Source organism: Schistocerca cancellata, chromosome 1 (assembly GCF_023864275.1).
Source record: "Schistocerca cancellata isolate TAMUIC-IGC-003103 chromosome 1, iqSchCanc2.1, whole genome shotgun sequence".
Taxonomy (NCBI): Eukaryota; Metazoa; Arthropoda; class Insecta; order Orthoptera; family Acrididae; genus Schistocerca; species Schistocerca cancellata.
Window position 1 is genome coordinate 701945530 of NC_064626.1, and position 14047 is coordinate 701959576.

General features: G+C 41.8%; 1 protein-coding gene across 1 annotated transcript in view; it reads left to right on the plus strand.

Annotated features, from left to right (window-relative positions):
* The first annotated feature begins 3107 nt into the window (after nt 1-3107).
* The window catches only part of LOC126162140 (odorant receptor Or2-like), a 38020-nt gene continuing 27080 nt past the window's right edge, over nt 3108-14047 (plus strand). Inside the window, exon 1 of the mRNA XM_049918439.1 lies at nt 3108-3231. The gene's annotated coding sequence lies outside the window, so the exon portion shown is untranslated. The remainder of the gene's footprint in view (nt 3232-14047) is intronic.

A 14047-nucleotide genomic window follows, 5' to 3' on the forward strand; every position in this document is an offset into this window, starting at 1 on the left:
AAATATTGACAAAATATGAGGTACTGATGCAATGTTATTTGCAGTGTAATTGTGGAGCATATGGTGGTTTGACAAACATTTGCTTAATAAAAAGAGATAAAAGATATCACAAGTCAGTGTATAATATCAATATAGATGTGGCTTTCTGGGATGATAGCTATTGTGCAATGCTATCATGTGTTGAAATTATGTAAAGTGTTTAAAAGTTGTTAATTCAGAGGTTCGTTGTGAAATTGTTTATTTGCTGTAATTATTGTGTCATTGGTTGTGCCTCTTTTACCTGAGATCGCTGATGTATTCAGATTTGCATTAATACATGATTATAAGTTGTTATAGACTCTCAAAGAACTGTAAGACACCATATAGCAGCTTGTCTCAAAGTCCGCCATTGCTGGGAGCATAGCTGGTCCTCTTAAGCAATCAGTGCATTGTCCAAATTCTCCGTAATGGTATTTTCCTCACATCTGGCCCCTTTCTCCTCTCTGCACCTGTCTCCTCTGGAGCAGCCATGGTTTTTGTTGCGGTTCAAGACAACAGTGGTGGAGCATTTGTCCGCAGGTAAGATTATAAGGTTGAAACCTTCCTAACCCAGAATCCTAAACCCCTCACCTGGTTCAGAGTCATTGATGACATCTTTGCTATCTGGATTGAAGGTGAGGAGACCCTATCCACATTCCTCCAGAACCTCAGCAACTTCTCTCCCCCATTTGCTTCACCTGGTCCTACTCAACCCAACAAGCCACCTTCATAGATGTTGACCTCCACCTTGAAGATGGCTACACCACAAGGAGTCCCTTCTGTACAGCCTAGCCACCCGCGGTCATGACATCTGCAGTGACGAGCAGTCCCTCTCAAAATATACTGAGGGTCTCACTGAAGCCTTCACTGATGGTAATTATCCTCCCGTACAAAAACAAATCTCCCATGCATTATCTTTCCAGTCTCCCACCACCTCCCAAAGTCCCACCGTCCGGCCACAGAGGAGCATTCCCCTCGTAACTCAGCACCACCCAGGACTGGAGCAAATTAATTATATTCTCTGCCAGGGTTTTGATTACCTCTCGCAGTGCCCTGAAATGAGAAATGTCCTGCCCACTATCCTTCCCACCCCTCCCACAGTGGTATTCCGCCATCCACTGAACTTATGCAGTGTACTTGTCCATCCTTACACAAACCCTGCTCCGAATCCTTTACTTCATGGCTCATACCCCTGTAATAGACCTAGATGCAAGACCTGTCCCATCCTCCCACCACCACCTACTTGAGTCCGGTCACCAACATCACCTATCCTATCAAAGGCAGGGCTGCCTATGAAACCAGTCATGTGGTCTACAATCTGAGATGCAACCACTGTGCTGCATTCTCCGTAGGCATGACAACCAACAAGCTGTCTGTCCACATGAATGGCCACTGATAAACTGTGGCCAAGAAACAAATGGACCACCCTGTTGCTGAACATGCTGCCAAACATGATATCCTTCATTTCAGTGACTGCTTCACAGCCTGTGCCATATGGATCCTTCCAACCAACACCAGCTTTTCTGAACTGCGCAGGTGGGAACTTTCCTTGCAATACAGCCTACATTCCTGTAATCCTCCTGGCCTCAGCCTTCGTTAGTCACTGTCCTCACCCATCCAGCCCCTTCCCTGTTCCCATTTCAGCACTACACAGTCATCATTCCACCACCAAACCCAGTCTTTGTATCTCTCTCCTTTTCTGCTACTTCCCTCCCTTTCCCCACCTCTCCCCTGCCCTCTGTCTAACCTGCAGCACTTCACTGTCCACCACCCCCACCATACTAACCCTCCCCCTCCCCGCTCCAGCCTCTTCCTTATCCCCACCCAGTCGCCACTCCCATCATGCTGCTGCTCGCAGTGTGGTTTCAATTGCCTGAGACTGCAGTTGTGTGTGTGAGTTGCGTTTGCGTGAGTGTGTGTGTGTGTTCGTATGTGTGTCTATTGTTGATAATGAAGACCTTAATGGCCGAAAGCTTTAATTGTGAGAGTCTTTTTGTTGTGCCTATTTGCAACTCAGCATCTCTGCTATATGCTGAGTAGCAACTTTCCTTCTCATAATATTGTTGAAAATGTGGTAAAGAAGTACAGGATCTACAAAAATGTCTACCTAGGTAGTGAATGCTTGACAGGAATATGCCTATTTTTTATGTAGTAGGGATGATACCTTCAACTGTACTTGTAGGTAAGATAGACTATATTTTCTAGACATTCTGGACACTCATTCTTTTTGGGAAGTAAGATTATTGATGAAGAAAAACAACTTCTCCTTGTTTCTTGTGTCTTTGTCCCACACTGGTGAACGGTAAACACAGTTATTAAAGGATTTGGCATGGTTAATTTAAGGGTGACTAGTCGCCCTTCCTGTTGCCACCCTGTTACGGCGAGGGGTTGAATGTTTGTACCCCAACTGTCTGTGTGTGCTGTTAGTGACGTCAAAGTGAGTGAAAATTTTCTAAATGTTTGCGAATCATGTAAGAGAGGCAGGACTTGGGTACCAGCCCAGTATTCACTTAGGGGGAAGTGCGAAATCACCCAACAACAGCATCCAGGCTAGCCTGCTGACAGATCCTCGTTATTAAGAAAAATAATCAAACGTAACTAATGCAATCTAGTGTGACACTATGTAGCAAACAAATACAGTCTGATATAATTTTGCATGCAAAGATGACGTGTGGTGGTAGAAACCAGCTTTGTGCCTTATGCTGAACTCTTTGATAAACGTAGAACCCCTTTGTCAAACTTTTCACCAGCTTAACTAAAACTGATAACAAAATCTACAAATGTAATATATATAAATTAAATATATATCTAATTCTGGATAAATCATTTAATAATTACTAAATCCGAATCAAATAGGTGTCCAAGATTACCTTTGAAAAAATTTGGGACAGAGCTACAAAAATTGTGATAAAAGTTTTGCATTTTATAGTGTTTGTAATAGATATCAGATACAAGAGTTTAATATTCTGTGTGTTAGTGAAGTATAGGACAACACAAGAAAGAAGGTATTTCATTTATTTCTGTTCTGTTGTAATTAGATTGTCATCCATTGTCTACATTTGCTTGTCTAAGCACAATAACTTAACGCATTTTTATTTGCTAAATAGGTACATTGATGGTGTAGAGGCTATTGTAAATGCTGTGTTTTTAACACAGTTTTTATGCAGTGCCACACTCTTCTGTCTCACGGGTTTCCAACTCACGGTGATTTTGGTGAGTCAGGTGTTATAAATTGTTAAATAAAGATTTAATTTACTTAAAAGTGGCATATTCACTTGCACATGATCATGTATCGCACGCGCGCAGAGAGAGAGAGAGAGAGAGAGAGAGAGAGAGAGAGAGAGAGAGAGAGAGAGAGAGAGAGAGGGGGGGGGGGAGGCAATTTTTGGATAACTTTGCTACAGATTCACATTCTTTAGGCACCTGTCTTTCATTCAGTACCTTGACTACAAAGTTAGTGGTTACCTATACCCCTTCCAATGTTTTATTCCTCTCAGGACATTTTATTATAAGACAAGCTACAAGCTATATATACTCTCAGTTGGTCCAAGCACTTACTGGGAAATAAATTGTGGGTTTTCTTGGATATCCTACAAATTATGGCCTGACATTTCTGCTGTCATTCCTTATGACATCCTGACCATTTTTATGCTTGTGTTTAATCCTGGGCTTCTCAACTCCAATTTTTTGTGAACTAATTTTGATATTAAGTTAATGCGCTGTAGGAGCAATGAGAAGCTTAACATTGATGGGAGTAGTTAACAGAAATTGCTCATTGCACTGGAAGTTGTTGGATGAGAGCTAATATTTTGCACTTAAAAAAAAAAATAGATGGGCAGTGTGTTACTGTGTGCTAGCCCTGTTTCTCTGGCAAGTACTTTCTACCTTCTTACGGGGGTGCATGTGCCTGTCAGTATACAGCCTCCCCCCCTCCCCCAAATCAAACTCTACATTTACATTCATGTTATTTATTTTATAAGCTATATTTGCCATAAATACATACAATACAATTTGTCATTGCACTTAACCTACAGTGTCAACATTTCTTAATGGGTAATTCTACATAAATATGTTACTACACTCCTGGAAATTGAAATAAGAACTCCGTGAATTCATTGTCCCAGGAAGGGGAAACTTTATTGACACATTCCTGGGGTCAGATACATCACATGATCACACTGACAGAACCACAGGCACATAGACACAGGCAACAGAGCATGCACAATGTCGGCACTAGTACAGTGTATACCCACCTTTCGCAGCAATGCAGGCTGCTATTCTCCCATGGAGACGATCGTAGAGATGCTGGATGTAGTCCTGTGGAACGGCTTGCCATGCCATTTCCACCTGGCGCCTCAGTTGGACCAGCGTTCGTGCTGGACGTGCAGACCGCATGAGACGACGCTTCATCCAGTCCCAAACATGCTCAATGGGGGACAGATCCGGAGATCTTGCTGGCCAGGGTAGTTGACTTACACCTTCTAGAGCACGTTGGGTGGCACGGGATACATGCGGACGTGCATTGTGCTGTTGGAACAGCAAGTTCCCTTGCCGGTCTAGGAATGGTAGAACGATGGGTTCGATGACGGTTTGGATGTACCGTGCACTATTCAGTGTCCCCTCGACGATCACCAGTGGTGTACGGCCAGTGTAGGACATCGCTCCCCATACCATGATGCCGGGTGTTGGCCCTGTGTGCCTCGGTCGTATGCAGTCCTGATTGTGGCGCTCACCTGCATGGCGCCAAACACGCATATGACCATCATTGGCACCAAGGCAGAAGCGACTCTCATCGCTGAAGACGACACGTCTCCATTCGTCCCTCCATTCACGCCTGTCGCGACACCACTGGAGGCGGGCTGCACGATGTTGGGGCGTGAGCGGAAGACGGCCTAACGGTGTGCAGGACCGTAGCCCAGCTTCATGGAGACGGTTGCGAATGGTCCTCGCCGATACCCCAGGAGCAACAGTGTCCCTAATTTGCTGGGAAGTGGCGGTGCGGTCCCCTACGGCACTGCGTAGGATCCTACGGTCTTGGCGTGCATCCGTGCGTCGCTGCGGTCCGGTCCCAGGTCGACGGGCACGTGCACCTTCCGCCGACCACTGGCGACAACATCGATGTACTGTGGAGACCTCACACCCACGTGTTGAGCAATTCGGCGCTACGTCCACCCGGCCTCCCGCATGCCCACTATACGCCCTCGCTCAAAGTCTGTCAACTGCACATACGGTTCATGTCCACACTGTCGCGGCATGCTACCAGTGTTAAAGACTGCGATGGAGCTCCGTATGCCACGGAAAACTGGCTGACACTGACGGCGGCGGTGCACAAATGCTGCGCAGCTAGCGCCATTCGACGGCCAACACCGCGGTTCCTGGTGTGTCCGCTGTGCCGTGCATGTGATCATTGCTTGTACAGCCCTCTCGCAGTGTCCGGAGCAAGTATGGTGGGTCTGACACACCGGTGTCAATGTGTTCTTTTTTCCATTTCCAGGAGTGTAAAAACCCATACTTGTGTTGACAAAGCAGAAATTATTCTAATGAGTAAAATGGATTTGCTCTTCCTTGGACAATCTGTACATTGGGTGTACCTTGAGAATTAGTTATACACTTTGATCGCTGTCTAAACATGATTATAGTTCACTTTTTCTAATGTGTTTTGCACTCTGAGTAGAGATGTACAGGCTCTGATATACTTGTCTCTTTTACTCATTACAATTATGTTTGATAGTTCAGCAAGTATGTGTTAATACTTTCAGAAATATATAAATTAATTACTCTTAAGACATATTTAAGTAACAGAAGTGTTCACTGTGTTGTCTACCCATTACTATTACTCTGATTGCCTTCTTCTAAACAACATTTATATTTTTTGTTTCTCTAATTTTTTGGTAGGCTGAAAATATATTCTGGGTCTCTCATTCATTTAATGGCAGTTCACTTACATTACACCAAGATGCTGAACTTTGTCAACAAACTCATATTTTTCTAAGTTCCCATTCCTACAATACAGATTTTACAGAAACAAAAATGGTATCATCTGTAAACATACGTCTTTTTGCATCAATATTTTGTGGTAAGTCATTTACCAGTACAAAGAACAGAAGAGATTCTACTTTTTATCCCTGTGATCCAAAGAACAGAAGAGGTCCTAATGTTTATTCGTTTGACACTCCATATTAAACTTCAGGTTGGTTAGATGAGTGACATCCAGAACTTGCAAACTTCTCAACCTGCTTGCTTTTCATTAAGATATGATTCCTCTAGCTTTAAACTTTTGCCATAAATTCCATAGTTCTTCAATTTAGAGAGAAAAACAAAATGGTCAATACAGTCAGAGGCCTTACTTAAATCACAGAAGGTGAGTTGGGTAAGCATGGTCTTCAAATTCTGATCAATTTATAGAAATATAGGAATTTTCACTTACAAAGAGATATGGCACACAAGTTTATAAAATTAAATGTATTCGCTTGGTCATCTGATTACTTACTGTGCCTGTAAACACCAATGAAACACAGGTTGACCTAGTAGATAGTGCCCGAAGTTCCATGCAGCTTTTCGTGGATGATGCTATAGTATACAGAGAAGTTGTAGCATTAGAAATTTGCAGCGAAATGCAGGAAGATCTGCAGCGGATAGGCACTTGGTGCAGGGAGGGGCAACTGACCCTTAACATAGACAAATGTAATGTATTGCGAATACATAGAAAGAAGGATCCTTTATTGTATGATTATATGATAGTGGAACAAGCACTGGTAGCAGTTACTTCTGTAAAATATCTGGGAGTATGCATGCGGAACGATTTGAAGTGGAATGATCATATAAAATTAATTGTTGGTAAGGCGGGTGCCAGGTTGAGATTCATTGGGAGACTCCTTAGAAAATGTAGTCCATTAACAAAGGAGGTGGCTTACAAAACTACTTGAATATTGCTCATCAGTGTGGGATCCGTACCAGGTCGGGTTGACAGAGGAGATAGAGAAGATCCAAAGTAGAGTGGCGTATTTTGTCACAGGGTTATTTGGTAAGTGTTATGGAGATGTTTAGCAAACTCAAGTGGCAGACTCTGCAAGAGAGGCGCTCTGCATCGCGGTGTAGCTTGCTGTCCAGGTTTCGAGAGGGTGCGCTTCTGGATGAGGTATCGAATATATTACTTCCCCCAACTTATACCTCCCAAGGAGATCACGAATGTAAAATTAGAGAGATTCAAGCACGCACGGAGTCTTTCCAGCAGTCGTTCTTACTGCGAACCATACACCACTGGAACAGGAAAGGGAGGTAATGACAGTGGCATGTAAAGTGCCCTCCGCCACACACCGTTGGGTGGCTTGCGGAGTATAAATGTAGATGTAGATGTAGATGCTTTGCTCCAAAGTATATATAGTGTCAGGGTAAGTAACTGTTTTGACACACACAGCATTTGAAGCTATGTGGACATTACCAGCAGGACCTCCACAAATTTTCTGTCCTTGGTGTTGAGTGGTGGCTGCACTGTTGCCCTTGATACATAGTTTGATTTAAGATGTGGGTTTCAGAGGCCTTTTGCTCCACCGATGAGCATGCCACATGTTTGACACATTCTTGGTACCTCTTTTATGGACTGTCACACTTTGTTATAGGACACCTTGTAGCTGCTTTTGCAATAGTCATTGTTAAGTAAATAATGCAGTATGAGATACATTTGGCACCACTGAAACAAATGTTTTTGTTTAATCAAAGGTTGACTTGACAATTAAAAGTCCAGCAGCTCTCAGCAGGGAGTTACTTTCTTCTTGTCCTGGATATGGAGCCTAGAATCACCTATATGAGTTATAAATTAAAGTCCCCTGCTGTGTTTTTCTGTCTGTATGTCAAGGTTAATCTGAGGAACTAGTAGGAATTTTGAAATGGTTTTCACTAACAGACATACTGATTCACAAGAAAGGTTTTTGTATACAATTTGTTTCTGCTACACCAGGTATAGATATTTAGTACAGTTTCGTTTCCATGCAGCTCAGTGTTTATGACATCCCATTTCCTGAACTGTGTGTTGTACAATATATAACTTTGCAGGTACATTCAGTGAAGTATGTGAATACGGTCTGCAAAATGTGTCATTAATAGAGTTAATAGCAAAGCGGCAATAAATTAAATTGTGACGGATGCATGAACAATGAAAATGTAATATGCAATAAACTTTATTCCTTTCATCTTTCCACAGGGGTGTCAGTGTGAAAAAGTTTTGTAAAGGTTTGGAATTGTGTGTTAAGTTTATTGGAGGGGACTGAGCGCTCTAATTCTCAAATACTGTATGAGTAAATTCCGAGTATTTGTGCATTGTGGGCTACACTGCATTTTCATCCCTACCCCACCCCTTCAATAGGCAGGTAGTTCTTATCTTAGAACTCTTCTTTCTCGACTGTAAGTGATATGTGTACCAAATTTGCTTAAATTTGTTAAGTGGTTTAGAAGGTGACATGGAACATACCTCACATGCATGCATTTTTGTAAAGTGTATCAATATGTACCAGTATAATAATAACAACAAACTTTATCTTAGTGCCAGATTAACATTTTTTTTAGTGACCCCATTTGACAGGACAAAATGACTTACTGTAGCATAGGGACTGTTTCTTGACAGTATCTTTCACTCTACAATGGAGCATGAGATGTTATAAAGCTTCTTGACATACGAATAATGTATGTTGTACCAGAACTTGAGTCGTGAATCTAGGCTTTTGCTAGCAATTTGCTTACCAACTGAGTTATCCACTCCACTCAGTTCACTTCGAAGCTGCATTCTGTCTGTACCAGTTCATCACGTTGGTTAGGTTGACATGAAGTGATGGATAGAGAGTTCAGTCAATAAGACCACTGCATGTAAAATGCAAGGATCCAGGTTTGAGATTCAGACTGGTGCGTGGTTTCAATCTGTAAGGAAGCTTTATCACAGTATATTCTCCAATACGGGCCAAATGATTCATTCTGGACACATCCCCTAGACCTTGACTTTGATATTTCTCTGCCATAGCCTTTTTCCAGAAGTACCACTGCAGTGAGATATGCAGAAGAGCTTTTAAGAAGCTTGGAAAGTAGGACATAGGTATGTGCAGATTGAAACTATGAAATGTGCCAGTTGATTTGCTCTTTACTTTATCTGGTCAGATCCTGTAGTATATAGCATGTGACATTTCCCCTATTAGATATTTTCATGGTGGCTGTCTCATCTATTTATTCAGTAAGCAATCGACCAGACACATTGTTGTGACCTATTATTTTAGCTTTGGTTTTACTTTTTTGTGTATGCACTTTAACAACATATTTTAAAGCAAAGATTGTACCAACAACTGTAAGGTTTTTTATTGTTGAAATTGAATGTGTCTTGTGATTGTATGTAAATGAGGTTGGAAATGATAAATGATGTATTAATTAACATCTTGTGTTATAAAAGTTTGATTTTTAAATATTTATCCATCTTTGTATAAGAGAATTATTTAACATTTTGGAGATGAAGCCCAAGCATAGCTTGGGCCACAACTTTGTGTTAAAAAGACTGCACTCGAATAAATGTCGAGCCGCGGGTTTTTCGGCACGTGAACGATTTGTCGCTCCAAAACTTGACTCATTTCATGTGCAGACATCTCACTATCTGCCTCTTGACTGGAGCTGCCTTCTGTTGTCAATTTCTATAATTATTTTGAAAGAAATATTAGTGAACGTAACAGCTGCTACCGTGAATGGCTGAGCCACTACAATCACAGTTATGTTCCCATGCATATACTCATTATATTTCACAGTTTGCTGTAATTCTGCTACAAATATGTCAGATTTGTTGAGAGAGCAAGAAATCTGGGAAGTTCAAGAGGAGTAAATTGCTCAATAACTCATCTTGCATTTTTTTCATGGGAGGATAATCATATTTTCTGTCATCATTATTTAAAATTTGTAACATATCAAAGAACAAAAGTAAGCATGAAAAATAAACCTTGGAGGTTGTTCCTTTTTATCATGTATTACTCTTGATGATACAACAGTTACATAAGTGCCGGCAATGCTATAAATAAGGCACGGGCGGGCAGGAATCCTGCACGTGTGCGGTGCATTTGCACGCGTGCAGTTAACAGGTGTTCTGCGTGCACACAGGGCCAAGCTGGCCACCCGCTTACCTCCCCTCCCCACCATACCTTCTGTCCACTCCTTCCACTGTAATGCGTTTTGTTTCTCTAGCTTGCTTTATTGAATGATGGAATAAGGTTAGCAGGAGTGCTTGAAATAAATCATGGTTTGAAAGAGTACCTATTAACTATGATAAGTTTTATTTAATTATCACAGGTGGAGTTTACCATACGTTTAATATCTGGAACAAAATTTCTGCATACAGACAAACGGAAACAGTTACGTAAATTTTCATCACTTATGTTTGCTCTTAATCGAGGCTTATTAATTCAGCAAATGATTTTCCCAGCTCTCACTATATTAAGCACAATTTTATAGCTTGCACGTACCACTGGGCTATTATTGTTATCGCCCTGAAAAATTGAAAACAGTGCTCCATAAAATGTTAAATCAGTTAGATGAGAGACATGACGAGAGAAAGTCGCAGATCTCTCGTGACAACAGCAACTAGGACAGATGCATCTAATATCGTCAGGTCGCTCTTCTTAAGCTCAGTCAATTTCCCCATCCGCTCATAATCCGACAATAAATTGTACTCGTCCTTGTGAAATTTATTATAATGGCCTTCAATCCTAAACTTCCGCTGACCAGCGAGAATACTGCCACATATTAAACATTTCGAATTTTCACGTTTTTTCACAAAGAAAAAAGGATTCTCCCATTACTTTTTAAAAGATAGCAAATCTCCACATCTCCGTTTCCTTGATTCACTCTGCATTTTCCGGTTCTTGAAATACAACGTTCACTACGTAGTGGTCGCTTTGCATCAACGTCCGCGACTTAGCCTTGTACTATGCTGCCGCAACCTGCCGGTTATCGCCACTGTCCCCTTCGACGATTGCACGTGAGCAGCACATGTGCAGCGCTGTGCGCTCACGAGCCGCGTGCAACGTTTGCCCGCCCCTGAAATAAGGCATAAACTGCCGGTTTCCTAGGCCCCATTTCTTATAAGCGGCTGGTCTCCAAAGTGTTACCAAAGATGTTCAAATCTTTATTGCTGAGGCTCCTATAGTCATAATTAACATCATCATGAGTTCACTCCTAGAAAAACCGTATGTAACTGCAAAATGTGTTCTGCACTCATAATTGACTGTTGCCAACAAAGTAGATCAAGAGTCAAATGTGTCAGCTTAATGCACTCCTTTGTTCCAGCTGTGTACTGTAAACTACAACTTCAGCATTTTTGCTGCCTGATTAATGTCAGGTTCACTGAGCTGCAATTTCTATTGTTTTAACTTAGATACTAGCCTTTTTCCTGCGGTTTTGCCCACGTATGCATTCAAAACTTACATTGCACGCATATGCTCCCCCCCCTTCCCCCCCCCTCCTCCTCGTCTTTCTGTCCATCTCCTCCTCCCCCTCCCACTTGTCTCTGCCCTACTACTCAAACCACTCATGCTCTCCCTTTCTCACTATCAATTTCCTCCTCCGTCCCTCTGCTTAACCATGCCCATCTACATGTGTAGTAGCTCTTGCAGGGTTGCTCTGCAAAGGAGGTTTATAAAGCTGTCTGATGCCATCCCCACACAACATGCCTGTTGTGCAGAGCTGAGGGAGGGGTAACACATTTTTTCCCATATATCTGCTACTATGGGAGCTATGGGGTTCTAAGGCCCCCACAATTCTTATTTTTTTGAGTAAGCTGTATGTGTACCAAGTTTGGCTGAAATCCACCCAGGAGGTTGGGAGGAGATGCTGGGACACACATACACACTGCTGCTATATATTCATTCACCTTTCTTCATGATGTTAACATGACATTTGCCCTGGAGAATCATATTACATTTACCTCCAAAACCCATCTTAGTAAATCTGGTACAGAAAAAAGATGACTGGGAGGAGAGCTTTTAATTATACCTTAATGCAGATTAAAGGAACCAACTAGGGAAGATACCAACAACCAGTTCAGACTTTCATGTCATGCAGTGGTTAATCCACCATTGTGGATTTTTTTATGGCTACGAAATGTGGGTGAATTCCACTGCAGACAGTGTGGTGAGCTATTGTCTACAATCATCTAGACTTGAAGACTGCCTGACTGCCATGTGACGATCTTAACTTGATGTATCTGCTGGCACACCATCAGCATAAGGACTCATGGCATCACAACTTATAAGATTAAAAAGTACTCACATCTGGATTGAGATGGCTGTGAGCCAAGATATGTCAAGGTTTAGCACCATTTGCTAGCAGTGGCTGCTCATTACAATCTCATCCCAGATCTGGGTGTTTCTATTCTTTTAATCCGCAGCTCGTGGTCTAGTGGCTAACATTGCTACTTCTGGATCACGGTGTCCTGGGTTCGATTCTCGGCCGGGTTGGGGATTTTCTCTGCCTGGGGATTGAGTGTTTCTGTTGCCATCTTCATTCCATTACCATTCATGAGATTGGCTAGAGTGGACTGTGTACAGATTGGGAATGTGTACAGGTGCTGATGACTGTGCAGTTAAGCACCCCACAAACCAATCATCATTGTCATCATCATCTATTCTTTTATTAAGCCAATATAAAAAAAGTAGTAAAAAGAACTTGGTTTCTAAAGTCCATTTTATTGTCTTTTTAGCTAATTTTTGTGTATGAAGGCAGGGCCACGAATTAGCTGAGCATATTCTTCATGGCCCAACTGCCTGAGTTTCATTAGTCAGCTCCCTCAGTTCATCCAAACCAGAATACCAATGTCAGGAAATTGCTTGTGGTAGTAGAACTTCCAACAATCCTGCCAATGATACATGAGCCTGCTAGGGCCTGAAGAACTGGTTGAGATACATAAAAAGTGCTAAACTTCAGCAGAGCTATAGTCACAGTATTTTCATTCCAGACCTGAATCTTTGAGCCTAAGATCGATACTGTAATTTGGCTGTCAGTCAATTCATGTTCCACTCTAATACATTTAGTTCAGAGTGTAGAAGACTTTGCCTCACCAAACATTCAGGTTGGTAAAAAGTCCATCCACATTTGTTCTCTATAAGATGATCCATAAAGATTGGTTATCTTATGGATATTAACATTGTCTGAACATTTGTATTGGATCCTGTTGAGTCCCTTGATTGTAACTAAGATATGGAGTCATATTTTGCAACTTGAAATATAGATTATATTTAAAAACTGGTGTCTCTCTTAAGAGTCGACCGCATTTTGTATAGTGTTTCAGTGGATATGTGGAATTTCATTTCTGCTACGTGTAGATGGTGTCAGCCCAAGTGAATACTGCTCATCACATTTTTCATTTGACATCCAGTGTGGATGGAAAGCGCTGGTTTGTTTCCCATTGCAAACAAAATTTTTTTAAAGCAAGATTTTACATTCCCATTCAGTAGAGTGGTCCCCAGTTAGTCTAGTGCGACATTTGTTTTATCAGTATGTATTAAAAGGGATGGTAAAAGAAGATGAATGACCAGTACTCCAGTAGTAATGCCACTGCCCTGGCCTGGGCTGTCTGCTATCACTGCTCAGTTGCTGCCTGAGTGCTCGTTATTCTTTATGTCTTATTGTCCTTGTTAATACTTATTATAACAACGATACCACACTACATTAATTTGGGACCGCTCTGTCAAATAACCACATAAAATTCCATTTTAGCAAACAATCACAGAGGCAGAGTGTGAATGTGGATATTGTGCCCTTACACACACACACACACACACAGACACAGACACACACACACACACACACACACACACACACACACACACACACACACACACACACACACACACACACACCAAGACTGAAATATTTCTAGTGTTGCTTTTCATTTTTCATTGTGGCTGTCTGTGACTCTATGCCTCCTCTGTATGGTGAGTAACAATCAAGACTTCCCATGTCATTGATAATTTATACTAATGATATGGTTATAATAGAAGGAAACATTCCA